This window comes from Vigna angularis, chromosome 6 (genome assembly GCF_016808095.1).
Source record: "Vigna angularis cultivar LongXiaoDou No.4 chromosome 6, ASM1680809v1, whole genome shotgun sequence".
Classification (NCBI taxonomy): Eukaryota; Viridiplantae; Streptophyta; class Magnoliopsida; order Fabales; family Fabaceae; genus Vigna; species Vigna angularis.
In genome coordinates, this window is record NC_068975.1 from 13,209,777 (window position 1) to 13,228,724 (window position 18,948).

An 18,948-nucleotide genomic window follows, 5' to 3' on the forward strand; every position below is an offset into this window, starting at 1 on the left:
TGGATTTTCTTAATTGAGGAAATCTTTCTTTTCTAAGATGAATCCAAACTAAATCTCCTTCATTGAAGATTAACTCTTTCTTACCCTTATTATGTTGCTTGGCATATTTCTCATTTTGTTGTTGAATTTGAATTTTAACCCTTTGATGTAAATCTTTGATAAATTTAGACTTAGATACCCCATCTTGATGAATAAATTCAATAGAATTTGGAAGGGGTATTAAATCCATGGGTGTCAAAGGATTAAAACCATAAACAACTTCAAAAGGAGACAATTTAGTAGTTCCATGAACTACTCTATTGTATGCAAACTCAACATGAGGTAGGGACTCATCCCAAGATTTGTGATTTCCTTTAAGAACTACCCTTAGTAAAGTGGAAAGAGATCTATTGACTACTTCAGTTTGACCATCTGTTTGAGGATGGCAAGTAGTAGAAAAAGATAACTTAGTCCCTAATCTGGACCATAAGGTCCGCCAAAAGTGACTAAGAAATTTTGTATCTCTATCCGAAACTATTACCTTAGGTAACCCATGAAGTTTAACCACATCTCTAAAGAATAACTTTGCAATGTTGCTTGCATCATCTACTTTGTGGCAAGGTATAAAATGAGCCATTTTGCTAAATCTATCTACCACCACAAAGATAGAATCAAAACCCCTAGAAGTTTTAGGAAGACCTAACACAAAATCCATACTTATCTCTTCCCAAGGGGTGGAAGCAACATTCAAAGGAGTATACAGTCCATGAGGCATTGATTTAGATTTAGCTTCTAAACAAGTTATACACTTAAAGCAATGCCTTTGAACATCCCTTCTCATGTGAGGCCAAAAGAATTTTTCTTTCAACATGCCAAGGGTCTTTTCTACCCCAAAATGCCCCATTAATCCTCCCTCATGTGTCTCTTTAACAAGGAGTTTTCTATGTGAACCTTGGGAATGCAAATTTTTCCTTCTTTAAAAAGATACCCCTCTTTCACATAGAATCCTCCTTGAGGCTTATTGAGACATTCCTCATAGATATGAGCAAAATCAAGATCTTGGGAATATAATTCAAGAATGTTATTAAATCCAAGAATTTGAGCTCCCAATGTGGCTAATAAATTAATTTTTCTTGACAAAGCATCAACCACCACATTGGATTTTCCTTTCTTGTATTTAATAACATAAGTGAATTGTTCAATGAATTCCAACCACTTAGCATGCCTCTTTTGTAACTTGTGTTGGCTCTTCAAATACTTAAGTGATTCATGATCACTATGAATGATAAACTCCTTGGCAACAAGGTAATGTTCCCAAGTTTGAAGAGCCCTCACAAGTGCATATAGTTCTTTGTCATAGGTGGGGTAATTACAAGAGGCACCATGAAGTTTTTCACTAAAGTATGCAATTGGGTGTCCTTCTTGTAATAATACTGCACCTATGCCAAATCCTGAAGCATCACATTCTAGCTCAAAAGTTTTGGAAAAATTTGGCAAAGCTAGAATGGGTGCTTGTGTGAGCTTCTCTTTGAGTAGCTCAAAAGCTTTTTGTTGTTTATCCCCCCAATGGAATGTAACATCTTTTTTCACCAACTCATTGAGGGGTGAAGCAAGACTAGAGAAGTTAGGAACAAATCTTCTGTAAAAGCTTGCCAACCCATGGAAGCTCCTTACTTCTCCTACATTCTTTGGAGGAGGCCAATCTTGGATGGCCTTTATTTTTTCTGGGTCCACATGAACCCCATTTTTGGTGACCACAAATCCAAGAAATATGACACTATCAACACAAAAGGTACACTTGTCAAAGTTTGCAAACAATTTGTGTGTTCTAAGAATTGTTAAAACAACTCTCAAATGATTTTCATGAGTTTGCAAATTTTGACTATATACCAAGATGTCATCAAAGTAAACAACTACAAACTTCCCAATGCAATCCCTAAGGACATGATTCATAAGTCTCATGAATGTGCTTGGAGCATTTGTAAGACCAAAAGGCATAACTAGCCATTCATATAATCCAAACTTGGTCTTAAAGGCAGTTTTCCATTCATCACCTTCTTTAATTCTTATTTGGTGATAGCCACTTTTTAAATCTACCTTTGAAAATATTTGTGCTCCATGCAATTCATCCAACATATCATCAAGCCTAGGAATGGGATGTCTATACTTGATTGTGATGTTGTTGATAGCTCTACAATCACAACACATGCGCCACTTCCCATCTTTTTTTGGAACAAGCAACACTGGTACAGCACATGGACTTAGACTCTTTTGAACTAAGCCTTTATCTAGCAACTCTTGGACTTGTGTCTCAATCTCCTTAGTTTCTTGGGGGTTTGTCCTATAGGCTGGCCTATTAGGAAGAACTGCCCCTGGAATGAAGTCAATTTGATGTTCAATTCCTCTTATGGGTGGAAGCCCTTTTGGAATTTCTTGTGGGAATAGATCATCAAATTCTTTCAAAAGTTTTTGAATGGATGGAGAAAGAGTTGAAGTTTTTGAATCACTAGATGTGCATATAAGTGTCCCTTGACAAAGAAGAAGATATGAAGGTTGCTCAACTTGAAGTGTATTGATTAAAGTCTTTTTGTTTAAAAGGACTTCATGTTGAGTGACCTTAGATGGCACATTTGTTGCTATACCCTCCTTTCTTTTTGACTTTTTCTTTTGATCATGTTCTTGCTTTCTTAAAGACTTCATTTGTGCTTGATCCTTAGCCACTTGGGTAGGAGTCAAAGGATGAAGCACAAACTTCTTGTCCTTTTGATGGATAGTGATGGTATTGGTTAGAACATGATGGATAGTTTGATGATCAAATTGCCATGGTCTCCCCAATAACACATGACATGCTTCCATGGGAACTATATCACATAAAACTTCATCTTTGAAGTTCCCAATGGAAAATGCCAACTTCACTTGATTCTTGACTATTATATCCCCATCTTCATTTAGCCAATGAAGTTTATAAGGTTTTGGATGGGGTATAATATCAAGCTTCAACTTCTCAACCAACCTTGTGCTACAACAATTGCAACAAGATCCACTATCAACAATGAGAGAACAATGATTTTCTTGAATTTTACATCTTGTGTGAAAGATGTTCTCTCTTTGTGATATGTGTTCAAGACTTGGTTGGTTGCTAAGTATCCTTCTCACCATGAGAAGTTGCCCATCATCAGCATATATTTCCTCTTCCCTCTCTTCTTCCTCACTCTCACTTGTACTAGTTGGGGTGTCACTTTCACTACTATAAATGTCCTTGCCTTTCAAAATAATGTTTCTTTTTGTAGGACATTGAGTAGCTACATGACCCCTCCCTAGACATTTGAAGCATTTGATTTCACTTGTTCTTGTGTGTGAGGATGTCTCTTTCTTGGGTCTCTCTTCTATTTTGGCTAGAGGTTTAAATGGCTCTTTTTCTTTAAAAATTTTCTTTTCAAAAGTAGGTTGAACTTGAATTCTTTTAGAAGAAGATTTTCTCAAGTTTTGTTGTTCTACCTTTATACACATTTGAACAAGATCATTCAAATCTCTATAAGGTAGAAGTTCAACCCTATCTCTTATGTCAAAATTGAGCCCACTTAAAAATCTAGCTAAAGTAATTTATGGACCCTCCACTATGCCTGCCCTCATCATATACAACTCCATCTTTTGTCTATATTCCTCAACTGTCATAGACCTTTGTTGTAACCTTTGGAGTTTATCCATGAGTTCCCTATTGTAGTAGGAGGGAATGTGTCTCCTCCTAAGAGCAGTCTTGAGATCATTCCAATAGTGGATGGGAGGGGCTTGATGTCTAAGCCTCTCCTTGACCAAGGCAGTCCACCAATACATTGCATACCCTTGAAAGCTTAGGGTAGCTAGAGAGACCTTCCTCTCTTCACTCACTTGGTGGCATTCAAACAATTGTTCCACTTTCATCTCCCAATCAAGATAAGCCTCTACATTGTCCTTCCCATGGAAGTGAGGCAACACAACATTGACTTCTTTAGAAGGTGGGGGTGCATGAGAATTTCTCCTATGCCTTCTAGAAGTAGAAGGCTGATGAGGGTAATAATCACCCAAACTCATAGACATCCCTCCCTCTTGAGAGTTGTCACTCTGACTTCCCCTAGACTTACTTTTCCTTATCATTCTCAACTCATCTTGAATAACAGCATTTTGAAGCTCTCTGTTGGCTTTCTCTTCATTCATTTCTCTTCTTATTTCCTTGAATTCATTAACTAAAGTTTGAAGAGAAAAATGTTCTTTTTCACTATCACTAATTCTAGGAGAATGCCTTCTAGACATTATGATGGACTTAAATGTTATTCTTGAAGTAAAGACTAGAGATTTTCACTTGAAGCAATATTCCAGGTAAGGGAGGTGATTCACTAGAATGCTTAAGTACCAAGCCTTATCCTTGCCAAATATGCTTCTTGCTACTTACTAGAGTCCTTAGATCAAAATCACCCTTAAATCCACTTAAGTCTTAAAGACAACAAAGAAAACACAAAGCAAAGAAAAGACACAACCTAACTCTAAATTCGGACCCCTAAGAGAGCTTCCTATTCGCACAAGATATATGCTATCTAGTCGAGAATGGGACAAGCAATTAAAGTGAGGTCTCCTAGGTGAGGCTTAGACTTTTGGATCTAAGACACACTCACCGTCTACCAATTTTAAAGTGATGAGACTTTCAGTCAAGTTAGCAAATGAGGGAAGAACACTTATGAGCTCTTCCACTTCACTTGCTTGAAATGGCCAACTTACAAAATTGGAAAATAAAGTAAACACAAAAAATACAAGGGAAACAACAAAATTTGGGTAAACAAGGATGTGGTTGAATGTGACAGCTTTGGTTGCTCTCAAACAAGTAATGAATCAGCTTGGATTCATGCAATTCTCTCAGCTGCAAGTGAATTATGCTGCTGTTGCAGCAACCATTTGATGCAAACCAGTGAAGAATTTGGTTCTGCTGCACCAAAAATTTCAGCCTCAATGTTGATCTTTCCTTGCTCCAATCCACTCCCTAAGATGCTACCAGTGTTGTAGGACCTCCTGAGATAATTCTGCACCCAACAAAGAGCTCATACAGACCACCAATAATCAATTATTAAGCCAGAAAATCAACACTGTTGCTGCCAGAAACTGTTAAACCAGAATGCACAACTGTAGTTTTATCAAACAGCTTATGTGCAGGATTTTCAAACAGCTTAAATCAATCAATTAATCGGTTTCCAATGAATGGTGGCACTCAAAATGAACTTAGGAAAGGATCTAGAGTAGATTTGAAAAGCAAGAAATAAAGATAAGTTGCAGCTTTGATCAATTTCGAAACCAAATGTAAACTAGGCAAAGTGTTTGATAAAATGCCTAGAAGAAAGCTGAAAAACTGTGCATCAGATTTTAAATTTTGCTTGGCACTGGTTCACACAGCTTTTTACAATGCAGTTTATGGTAAGATTTGAATTGTGCACTTCTTTTAATTCAATTGAACCAAGCTTTTGCTACCAATTCTGAACTAAATTTGATGCAGTAATCACAACAAGCTTTCAATTTAAAAATTCTGCAACTATACCAGGAAAAGATTCTTAAAAATTGGTGGTTTGAATGGTCATTTTGCACAAACAAATTTGGACTCTTAATTTTATGATTGGAGCAAATTTGTTTTACCAAATATGACTTGTGCAAACTGCCAGCAGAGGCTAAATGCTTTTAAATCAAAATTTGACTATTGCAGTTGCTCTTTCACACCAAATTTGGCCAATTCACCATCCAATTTTTAGCAAAAGAATCAAACTGATATGTAATCAATTAAAATGACTCTAGGACAGCAAATCAAACTTAAACAACACTCTAGGAATGACTGAAAAGATATCCAAATATGAGTTCTAATCTGGACAGATTCAAAAATCAGAAAAATGACTCAAACAAAACTAATTGCAGTTCGGTCAAGCTGCTTACACAAGGATTTCCAGATTCTGCAGAATGGTGCATCCAGTTTTAATGATGTTCGTATGGTTTGCACATACAGCAAATTCAGCACATCAACACAGCCAAGGATGATGTTTCCATACAGTGCAGTTTTAGAGAAAAACACAGGTGCAGTTTCAGAGAAAAACACATGAAAAACCAGATTTAACACAGAATTAGATAGGCATCCATTGGCATTGCACTGTGATGGACTTCAAGATGCACTGAGATCTTTAATCATTGCTCATCTGTTGTGCTTCTATTGAAAATCCAGCTAAACACAGCAGATTTATCCCAAACCAGTTTCAACTCAGAATTTTGACAATAAACCAAAACACAGTACTAGACATGACAGAATTAGATTTCAAAATTAAAAGACTCAAAGCAAAGAATTGACCGATTAAAATGATGAACAATAAAGCAATTAAAAGCTGGAAACAACAAATTTCTCAATTGAAATCTACTGGAATTGTGAAAACAATGTAACAGTACAACATAATACAGAAAACAAGAATGGAAATGTTGACAGAATGCAGCGAATGAAAACAGATACTCAGCTGGAGCGTGATGCAGAACCAAGGCTCTGAATACCACTTGATGAAGTTGCTCCAGAAGAGGTGTGGGTTGAAGGCAGTGGAATGATGAATTGGATCATGAGCAGTGTTGAAGTTGGCTCACGAGAAGCAGCTGGCAGCGGAATGAGTTGTGGTTTGGCAGCAGCGAAATAATGAAATTTAGTGGTTGCAGAGATGGAGGAAGAGCTCTATGGTGAGTGGATTCTCTAGCTCAGACGGCCTTCACTGGAAGGAAGCTAGAAGGAGAAGGAAAGCTCAATAGGAGGTGACTTTTGGCAGAGTTCTGGTTGCTGGAAAATGCATCAGCAGAATAAAACTCAATATATTCAAAAGTGAACTTCAAGCTTTGCTTATGAGATTTTATAGATCAATCTCAAAGCTTAAGCAAGCCTTTTACACGTTTTCTTTAGATCTGAAATGTTAACCATGTGCTAAATGTGTGGCTTCTAGAAAGCCTTATGAAACACGTTGATAATTGAATTTTACATGTGAAAATGAAAAATTACTAATGCCACCCCATAGAAGGATAAGCACACCCCTTCTTGTGTGTAAATGTCCATTTTACCCTTCTCCATGTTTTGGCAAATTTGGAACATCTTCTTGTTCTCCAATTTTCCATCCAAAAATAGCAAATAGTATTTGACCTTGGGGAGAATACTCATCTTGGAGCTTTTTGGCCATTCCTCTTGTGATGGGTCCTATGGTGTTAGACCTTCTTGTATCACCTGTTGTATCCATATCTTCAAGCTCTTCTTGGATTCTTCTAGCCATACTTCTAGTAATGGGTCCCTGCCTTAAGTCATCAAACGGCGCCAAAACCTTGTTAACCATCGGTAAGTGTACCGAATCGTATCAAGTAATAATGAAATGGTAAGACCAAGTATCGTTTCCCAAAGGACTCACGGCCTAAACAGTTATGTGATTTGTTGATTAAATTGGACTTGTAAACGAAATCTTGTAAGTTTAGATGCAAATACTGAAAAATAAATATGAATGCATGTGTTGATCAATTGGATCGAAAGAAGCAAAAGTGATTGATGTAAAATATGAATGATTATGTTGTTGGGGTTTCCGATTCATCCTATCCACTCTCATGTATTCAAGAATTCATCTTTCTTCATTAATGTTAATGCCACTTTCTAATTTACCTTAAACCCAATGTCTCGGTGAAGAAAGCCTACTCCTAATCACTAGTTTACAATGTCTTGTCTCCCTAGCAATTATTCATGCATTACATTCGCACAGAAGCTTAAAGGCAACCAATCCTCTTATCCCTATGTCTAGGTAATATTGCTCTTGGGAGAATTTCCTCAGTTCTAGATGTACCTATAAGTGTCCATATAGATAACATCAATGATAATGCAATTGAATGAGTTAAACAAACCATGCATAGAGTATAGAAGAAAAACCCTAACAATTAATGAAAGAAAGCATATAAATTAAAGAATCAATTCAATACATGAGAGTTTCAAAGCATTACATCGGTTCCCCAACAACAATGAAAGTTTAGTTCACCATAGACATGGTGAAACTAGATGAAAAACAATGAAAGAATGAAAGATAGAACCCTAGAAGTTGAAGAATAGAGCTTGAGCATCCAAAACCCTCCTCCAAGGGGTGAAGAAAATGTGATTTCGCCTCTTTCTGTCCAAAGATACTAACCCTAGGTCGACTAAAACCTTGTATAGTTTCCTAAAAATTACAGAAAATAGGCCTAAGCCCAAATAAATGGCGCTCAACAAAAAGTGCGAGTCTTCAGAATTGACGCTCAGTTGCAGTTTTGGCCCTCAACGGTGACTGCGGGACTTTAGAATGACACTCAGCGGTAAAATTGGCGCTCAGCACTAACTGCGACTCTTCTTTTGTGCACTTTCTCTTCCTTTTCTAAGTCCAACTCCTTACTACTTCAACTTCTTTCATCTACTTCATCTTAATTCCTGTGAAAACAAGGAAAACCAAGCATAAAACCCATCCAACTATCTTATTTCCAAAACTTAACAAAAAGCATGATTCCAAGCTAATTTCTAAGTCATAAAGGTTGTCATTAAAGTCAAAATTAAGTATAAAAATAACAGTTTTTCAACTATTATCACCAGCTCCTGTTGAGACTTTTCAGAATCTTTATGTTGATCTCCTCTTTATCAAACACTTTGCCAAGAGCCATGAGATGATTTACTATATGTGTAAATCTTTTTTGCACTTCATAAATCATCTCACCCGCTTTCATCATGAATAATTCATATCTGTACAAGGGAGTTTTTCGTGGCCCATTTCACTTCGTCTGTGCCTTCATGCGTCACCTCAAGAACCTCCTACATTTCCTTGGAAGTCTTGCATTGGGAAGTCCTGGAAAACTCATCCATATTCAGTGTAGAAGCAATTACATTCCTAGCCTTAACATCATACTACGCTTTACGGTTCACATCTTGAGTCCACTCTGAAATGTTTTCCAAAACAGATTTTCCATTCACAATTTGAGTGGGCTCATATGGACCGTTTAGAGTTGCATCCTAAACTCCTTTATCCAAGGATTCAAGAAAAATTTGCATCCTTATTTTCCAAAATGAATAGTTTTCTCTAGAAAATAGTAGTGGTCTATTTGTGGATGCACCTTCACCAAAGGTTTGAAAATTGAAATCCATTTTCAGGATCAATCGATTAAACAAAAACAGTAATTGATTAGTTTTTCAAATATTTTATGAAAACTAGCTCTGGTGTCAATTCTTAAAATAGAATGGCTCAATTTCTCACACCAAGAGGGGGGGAGGGTGAATTGGTGAAGTGTAAAAACAAAAGCTTTTAAAATCTTTTTCACAAAAACTGATGCCTTTAAACTTTTCTTGAATTGCAAGGTAAAAGATTTTCAATGCAGCGGAAACTTAATTGAATGAGTACAAAAACTAATCGATTGAATAAAAGAGAGTAAGGATCAAAAAATTCAAACTCTGAGTTTTTACACTGGTTCGACCAAGCCTACATCTAGTGTCCTTCCAACCACGGGAAGCAAATGAACTATAAAGATCAAGGTTTTTACAACAAGAATTTTATAGAGAGCTCACGTCAAAAATATAAAACACGTCTCTAACCCTCTAATCTAATATAGGCAGTCAACAATAAGACCAGCAGCAAGAATCCCGTCTTCTGCCGTCTAACCCCTTTGAGGCACCCTCAAAATCAAGAACACACACGTTCTTCTTCCTGTAGTCACAACAGGGAACTCAAACCAATCTTCACAAGATTGCAGAATCTGATCATGCAGTTACACCCAAGTGTGTAGATTTGATCAACCTTTGAAACACAACAGTCTTTCTCTTCAAGAATTCACAAGTTGTTGATAACCACGGTCAATCTTGTTTCTTGGAGATTTTCCTCTCTTTCTATAAGATCACACTTTTTGTAAATGATATGAGAAATGTTAGAATCACCAAAAGTTCTTACAGAATTCAAATCTGCGTTAATTTATAATATAACACATATCAGACGCATTTTAATCGATTGAGCTGCTAACATAATCGAATATAAAAATCAGTTATAACAAAATAAGCAGTAGTCAAACAAATAATTGAATGTACAATTAATGCAATGGACTTGCAATAAATGCTTGGTCAACATATTTAAAAATATGACCGTTATGTCAGTTGTGACAAGAATTTAACAGTTTTCAAAACTTAACAAACTTAATTGAATACAAGAAGCATACAATCGATTAAGTAAAAACACTTAGAACAATTTTTGAAAACTTTTCTCTTCAAAATATCTCACAGCACACTTGAAAAGAGTTTGTGCAAACCCACGAGTTTTAATCGATTCACCCCATAATGTAATCGACTTAAAACTGTTGTTTTGCCACAAATTTCATGTTCAACCATGGTGCTTGTGATTTTTCTTTTCCCGAAAACATATGTTATGCATACACATATAAAATCACATATTTCACATAGTGATATGTAATGAACAACACAAACATAACTCAAACATGTTCTCAGATATGCATTAACAGATTTAACACATTAAAGAAAAGCATATGACATGTAAACACAGAATATACATGTGTTATTAGTTAAGTGTTTTCATCGTAAAAAACTCAGATATTACTAAGATTGTGGGTTACGCTAAACATGTGCTCCCCCTATCAACAATCTCAACACTGCTTTATTTATTATGATTTTTGTTTTCATTTTAGGGGTTAGGGTTTTCGTTTCTGGGTTGCAATTCAAATTAGAATAATTTGCGTTTTGTAGGTTGTGTTATACGTTTCCAGTTCTGTTTACACTGCTTGACAATGAATTCAATTCTGTTTTGGAGCTTTAATTTCGTTTTTATGGCAGGTTAATTGTTCTGGGTTGGTAATTGGTCAAACTGCATTGTCTCCATGAGATTAATTTGTTGTCATTATGCTTCTAACCTTGCATAGTTTTAATCTGTTTTGGGCTTTTCAAATTAGGTATACGCTTAGTTGCCTAATTCGTGTGTGAAAAATTGTTTAATCGTCGCAATCGTGTTTGCTTAATTCGTGGTTTTAAAAACACAATCAATCTTTGCTTAGTTGGTTGATTGGTGTTAGATTAAGGTGAAGAGAGTGTATAATTAGTTGTAATCAGGGATTGGAATCATTGTATGGAAGCCAATAACCAACCTGTCTTAATCATTGTCTTAATTCGAGTCTTTGCTAATTAGTGAAATTGTCCACATAACCACCTCCACCACATGTTTGATCTAGTTCTTAAATCATATTTTGTCTTCGAGAGACGACCTAGGAGTCACTTCCTAGTTTACTGCACTTTAATTGGATATTAATTTGATTTGGCTATGGCCTTGATCTATTGCTTCACAGGCCATCACTAGGTCTATTAAGCAACAATTTCTTCAACCTTGGGCATCATGGGGAGTAATCCCAACAGAGAACATGGAACTGTTCTAGCAGAGATTTAAGGTAAAACATCGTGTTACTTAATCATATTTTATTCATTTCAAATAGGAATTTCATCTGCTTTATTTTAACATTATCTATTGTAACTGCAAAAAGTGCAGTGGACAATTGAGCATGAAGCTCAAATTAAGAAAAACTTTCACATGAAAGTATCTCACCAACTGTTAGAAATGTTTAGAGATGCAAGGATCGCAGGACAACTATGGAATTCATTGCTGGCACATTAGAATTCGCCACAGTACCACACTAAATGTGCTACCGCCTAGAGAAATAGGGCTTTAGAAAAAAGTGGTGTACTGCATACTAGAGGATCAATCACTACACATGAGCATGCGATTCGTGTGGTAAAAATCTTCATTCATTTCTTATCATAACTCTATAACATCATGTACTTTGAAATTAATATATATGTCATTCGTATGTTTTAAAATGTTATAGGCAACGGAGCTTGGACGGGTTGCTCATGTTGATGAGGTATTTACACATACTCATATTCTCCAGGGGACTAACACATATGTTGATGAGAGGTCTCGCAAGACCATTGTAAGTAAATTTTTTAACAACATTCAATTTTGTACTCCTTTTTTTTGTTTCACACTTTTAAATTCATGTTATTGACGTTTTCTAACAAATTTAATAAGAAGATTTTTCTACGAGATTGACACAGGCGAGATTAGAGGTGGGATCTGCTCCTGATAATGACTCTAGAGTAGATGCTGATGATGCATTATCAAGACCCAATGCTGGGTTGAGGTCGTTGGGGGGAAGAAGAAAGGACAATTGTGTGGGGTAGGACAACTTGCCTCCAATTACAGTGCTGGAAGAGGAGGGATATTGAAACATCAACCATCTACATCCAGCACATTTGACCATAACAATGTCGTTAGTAGAGAGGCTTATGATTCATTTCTAGCTAGATTTGACAATCTTGAAAATCTGGTCAGGACATTGATACCTCAGTAAGGACAGTCCGCCCCATCATCATCCCAATAGCCACGCCCACCTCAGTAGCCTTCCCAGACCACACCTTTGCAAGAAGAAGATCATGATGATTCTGATGATTACAATGATTATTAGACATTTAGCAACTTTTGAAAACATTGAAGTTAGCCTTTTTTTTTTCAAACTTTGTTTTGCCATTAGGAACTTTTGAAGACCATTGAACTTAGAATTATATTTCAAAACATTGAAGTTAGCTTTTTTATTTTCAAACTTTGTTCTGCATTTAGGAACTTTTGAAGACCATTGAACTTGGAATTATATTTCAAAACATTGAAGTAATCTTGATGAATATTGAATGATTGCATTTGATGAATTGCCTGGATGAATTGGCTGGCTGAATTGATGTTTGGATTATTCATTGTTATTGATTGCTTATTTGCAGGTTTCCTTTCGTCATTGGGTATAACGCACAAAACAACTTGTTAGGTATAATGCACAAAACAACCTGCACTGGAAAATGGTATGTACGTTACGGACGACCTTACCGACGGTTAGAGCTAGTCGGTAATGCAAACATAGGCTTCGCATTACCGACTGCTCTACCCCTCGGTAATTTCCAACAACCTAAAGTCGTCGCTAATGCTATCCAGTTTTGCCCTACATTACCGAGGGTTTTTTTCCCTCGGTAATACCAACGACTTTTAGGCCTTCGGTATTACCCAAGGCTTTCGGGTCATCGGTAATACAGAAGGCCATAAAGCCATCAATAATGTTTCCGATTATAATATTACTGATGATTTTTTTATCGTCGCCCGTATGTTAGTAAGTGGTAATTACTGACGACTTTTTGCCATTATCGAGGGATTTCGGCCGTGGATAAATCCCTTCTTCATGCATGGAAAAATGTGAGAGTGCTTTTGTTTAGTGTTTTGGTGCATTTATGTTGAGTGATGCTCACGACAATTAATGGTGATAGTTTTTATGTATACTTTAGAGCATGGCCATGAAAGAGAGATTGGTTTCTTTTGTGAGTATTAATTAGTGTGGGTCGTGACTTTAAAGAGAGATAGGAAAACTTCCTCTATGTTTTGCTACATGATTTTAAGTATGTGCATGAGATTTGTGTTAAATTAGTGGGACTTGCGAGTTTAATAGTTAGGAAGAGAGAGGTAACATCCTAGTGCTTATGTGGGCCACCCCTTTGTTTATTACATGAAGTGTGTGGTTACCTTTTTTATAGCAACATGACATTTAGAAAAGATGGGGTGCGCCTAATATAGAGTCAAATGGTTAAGTTTTAGTTTTACATTGGTGGTGTTAATATTTAAGGGAGAATTGTTTTGGAAATGCTGATATGGGAGAATTAATTTGTGAGCAAGGTAGCTAGATAATATGGTTCGAGTGTTGATGACTTTTTTGACTGTGGATGCAGAAAAGAGGTTATCTTTGGTCGTGGATGCAAGAAGAGGATGAGTTTGAGTGGTGATGACTCTTTCGGTTGTGGATGTGGAAAAAAGATTCACTTCAACCATGGATGCGAGAAAAGGATCAGTTTAAGTGTTGATAACTCTTTCGACCATGGATGCAGAAAATGGGTTCTCTTCGATTGTGGATGCAGGATGAGGATAGGGCTGGTGCTACGAATGGCAAAAAAATTTGTGGGTAAAGGTATCCACGGATAAAATCCGCAACGAGTAGTTACTACCCGCGAATATTTCTTACCCGCGGGTAACGGGTAGCGGGTATTAAAATACTCGCGAATATTTTCTAAGCGGGTACCCGTGCGGGTAGCGGTCGGGTTGCGGGTAGGCACTATCCGTGCTTGAGCCGACCCGACCCGTTGTCATCCCTAACTGGTGCTCCATGGCAAGGCGACTCAAACTTGTTGGTTCTAATGAACAAGTAGTATGGTAGGGTACGAGAGATAAACCACTAGTTTGTGATGATGATCTATGACAGTATTTAAGTTGTTAGTGTGTGTTGTTGGGTTTATTATTGTAATAAATGTTTATCATTTGTGAGTTATGTTATTTTGTTTATGATTGAACCTCAATTAGCTCACCCTTATGTTTGTGATTGTGGTTTTCACCTACGATGATCGTTTATATGAAAATAGATGATCATGCAGATAGTTTGGATGTTGTATCACTACAAGAAAATTGCGTTTTACATACAGATTATTATATACGGATTTAGATTCATATGTAATGAATAATTTATATACGGATCTTTTATACGGATTTATAATTAATTAAAAAAAAAGTTAAGTTATTTAAGATGCACATCTTAAAGGTCGCGAACCCTATTTTCTTCTTCCTCAATCGCGTTGCAACCATTTCTCATTTGGAGAAAGTGTTGAGCCACTCAGCCTCCTTCAATTCAACCACCGAACCTATTCTTCTTTCTCTTTCACTACAACCCTCACTGAATTAGTTTTCTTGCCGTGGTTCTCTCTCGTCGATCCCTTCTTCCCTTTTAGTGGAGCCTTGGTTCTCTCTCGTTGAGCTTTCGTAGGTCGCGCACTGGAACCCTAATTTTCCCTCATTCGAACCATCATTGTGCGTCATTGGTACCATAGTTAATTGGTAAGTAATGTTTAATTCTGTTTGAGCTAAATTTTTGAATTGCAAAAACCCTAATCCTCTTTTTCTTTTCTGTTGGGCACAAAGTTGGTGTGCGAAGTGATTCGCATATATGGGAGCCTTGCCATTTTCATGGTGAAGCTTTTCGGTAGAAGACCTGAGAAGCGTTACAAATGGGAAACTCTACCTATCTCATGGTTCTAGTTCAAGTCCCAATGTACAACGAAAGAGAGGTAGCACAACAGATTATCTTTCTCCATATGTTTTCACTCACTCGTCTTTGACGTGCATTTTTTCATATTTCTGAATGCAGGTTTATCAGCTCTCAATCGGTGCCGCTTGTGGGCTTTCTTCATCGTATTTATTCTTAACCTCTACAGGTTAATGTTGTTGAAGTTTTTATGAGGGATGTTAAAACAAGTGATGAGGCTTGTTATCTAACACTCAAGGTATCCAAATCCAAGATGCATCGTGATTTTTGGGGTTTTTAAGAAAACTATGGCTATTGCTATGAGGGTGATCATACTCGAGCCTTACTTCCTTGTGAGGTGCGTTTCTAGTTTTGTTCATTTTCATGTTTTTGTTATTCTAATAAATTAATTATGAACTTGTTAACTAAAGCTACATGTTAGTGAATTAAAACATTAGTTAATGATAATGCATTGACAGTGTAAAATAGTTTTCTAGTCTTTTGATTCATTGCAGAGTGAAGGAGAAAACACGAAGGCCGTGTGGAGTCCTGATGCCAAATTAATTGTTATTCTTGTAAGTTTACTAGTCTTTTGATACATTATAAGATATATTCTATGAATGACCAACTTTACATTCTAAGTAGAAATCTTCAAGTCATATTCATCTTCCTTATACATCTATATTTTCCATTTGCAGACATCTACCTTCTTTCTTCATAGTTTCAAAGTCCAGTTCTCATATAAAAGAATACACACTGGTGGTAGACAACCCTCTGCTTTCTACCTAGCTATAATTTCTCTTCTGCTTACAGAGCAAGTTCCTTTTGCAGTAAAGGATTTGTATGTGTGAGTTTCCTTCTCGTTTTAATTTTATAATTTTCTTCATCTATATGACATGAATCAATTTGATTGAATAAAACTATTAAACTACTACTGGTATGGATTGTGGAAAGTGAATTCAATAGGATTTTTTCTTAGTAATTAAAATTATATATCGTCCATTTTATGAAACCAGCAAAGGTATGTTAATTAGTTTGTGATAGTTCAAATAGAGTGTAATGTCTCACTATGAGTGTAGGTATTTGTAAATAAAAAGTAGAAGAAGTATTATCTTAAGGTCCGAAGAATATGCCACTTGTAAAAGTCTGTATGCATTTGATTGTTAAATTCCAATGAAGTAACTATTGGTATCTATGGTAAGTGTACATGAGCTTCCATTTGTATCTTAGTATAGTTTTTGTGTGTTTTTTTCTCCCATGTGGGTCCAAACATGGCGTTTGAAGTAGGTTTTATTTTTTTTTCTATTCATCTAACGTGAATGTTTTTAAACATGCAAGTTTAAAGTCAAACCAAACACATGCTACAAGAACACTTAACGTGCCAAGTGAACTTTTGTATAAGATAAGATCAAGCTTTAACAGAAAGATTATCGAAATGTCACGTTTTATGTTTCAAGAACTAAATTAGTTTAAAGTAAAAATATATATCAGCACCTAAAACTTAGAAGTTTCTCTCATCTGATACAACTTTTTCTTTTAATATTTCATAAAAAATTGATAGATTTTTGACATGTGATTGATAGAGTTTATAAATAAAATCTAGTCACAAAACTCTTTGTAAGTGAACAAATATTACTCACAGATATAGTTTGCATGTTAGTGATGCCTCTTTCTCCTTGAAATCTTTCATTCCTAATCACGAAATACATATATGTTAGCTACTGTTCTGTTTGACCCTTACACTATCATAATGTCAGGTTCCATAGTCTAACCACATTCTTTGATAGAATTGAATTCTATCTTATTTATAAAAGAACAGTGTTTTAACGCCTTATACGCCTCGGTTCAGTTTGAACCGAAGACACTCTACTGTTTCTCTTATTTACGAAACCGAAGCATAACCCTCTCCGACAAAGTCCTATTGCTTTACGACCGAAGCCCACCCAAACTCATCTCATTTCTCTCAATTCTTCACATTCTTTTTTGGGAGAACTTCATTTCTCTTCAACCACATCTCGCACCTTAAGGTATTTCTTCTTCTTCTCCGAATCATCATCGTCTTCGTTACCTTGCGCGTCTCCTCCAACACCAAACCTCATACTCTGTTAGGGCTTCTCTTCCATTTCACCTTTTCCTTTGTTTTCACCGATTAAAATCCATTTTCCAACTTTTCCATCGATTAAACACCATTCTATCGATTGATTCTTCGATTAGCGCCATTCTCACCGTTCAATCTCCATTTCACACCGATTAACCGATTCATTTTATGTTTTCCCCCTTTTCTAGGGTTCCAATGGTCCATCATTTCACACCGACACCGTACACTGTACGTTCATGTTTGCTTTCGCATTGAGTGATCTGAAATCATGTTGAGATACTAGTTAACATATTCAATGGTTATGGTTAGGCTACATATTTAATGTTTTGTTGTGAAATTTCAGAGAGAACTGCAATGAGAGGATGGAGCAATTACTAAAAACATGTTTCTACAGAGTTTAGAATTTATTCAATAAATTCTAACTATATAAAAAAAAATGTGTTCCAGTGGTTCTAGAGCTCGTCCTCAAGAAATTGTCAGTTGAAGGTCAAGCATAGCTGGTAGGTGATCACGTTTCTTATATATCTTGTAAAAACTGTTTTTTGATGTATTCTGAAATGTAGGACAACTTCTCGTAGTCTGAATTGGGCATCTGAATCTTCTCTTGTACTCTTTTTACAATCTATATATATATATATATGTGCTACTGCTGCTGAGTGTTGAGATTACACTTATTCAAATATTCAACACTTCTTAATTGAATTTTTTCATCCCTTCCTCTTTTTGAAAGATAAGAAGTCATGCACAGAAGTATTTCATGAAAGTTCAGAAGAATGGAACAAGTGAACATGTACCTCTCCCTCGACCCAAAAGAAAAGCTGCTCATCCATACCCACAAAAGGCGTCTAAAAATGGTTAGTGTGACCAACTTCATTCCAAGTATATGTACCTTAGGTCTTGTTTGAATAAACTTTCATCAAACACTTATAGAAGAAAAAAATATAAAAAATAAATGAATTAAGTTTCATCCATAAATTAAAATTAACTTTTGGGAGAAGTTGAATGAGGTAGTTTTTAAGTAGGTAAGTTGATTTTAACTATGAAAGAAGTTTGATTTATTTTGTATTTTTATTTTCGTCTATTGTGAGTGCTTGATGGGAAATATATCCAAACAGGGTCATAATCAATGCATGAATAAGTATTTTATTGTCTTCATTTTATCAGCTCTCACTACATCCAAAGTTACAAGGCCTTTGCAATCTTCATATGCTTTGTCGGAATCATCATTCATTTACAGGCCAAACTCGTCATTTGTGCTTAGAACTGCAGTTAGCAGTGTGCCACTGCCATCTTGGAGTTATAATCTTACGCCACAAGTTGGTATTCTTCCTAAAGTGATAAAAGGTGTTCTTTAGCCTGAACTATATTTTTTAAATATTAATTTGTTTGTACATATCTTTTTTACTAGTAGTGAAGCTAGTTAGTTATAATTACTAATGAAGTATATTTATTTTTTATTCCGAAATCCATAGAATTCAATGATTTAAATGCAACTGCATGTTTATATTTATATATAGTTAGTTATATATAGAATTTAAAGTATATTTATTTTTTCTTCTATGTATCAACTTATGTTGACGCTTCTAATTTTTTAGCTCTTTTTCAACATTTGGTAGCTTGATGCTTGAGCAAAATCTAAAAGGACATGTTAAGCGGTGTCCATTGTTGAAACAGACTCAGTCCTTATTTGTCTAACC

General features: G+C 35.9%; 1 long non-coding RNA gene and 1 pseudogene across 1 annotated transcript; one reads left to right on the forward strand and one right to left on the reverse strand.

Moving 5' to 3' along the window:
• Window positions 1–859: 859 nt before the first annotated feature.
• LOC128197504 (uncharacterized) lies at window positions 860–4,056 on the reverse strand (annotated as a pseudogene).
• Window positions 4,057–17,086: 13,030 nt separating this feature from the next.
• Window positions 17,087–18,122, forward strand: LOC128197407 (uncharacterized). The gene is made up of 3 exons (XR_008249940.1): window positions 17,087–17,479; window positions 17,595–17,751; window positions 17,982–18,122. It is a non-coding gene; the product is annotated as an uncharacterized LOC128197407 (long non-coding RNA).
• Window positions 18,123–18,948: the final 826 nt, after the last annotated feature.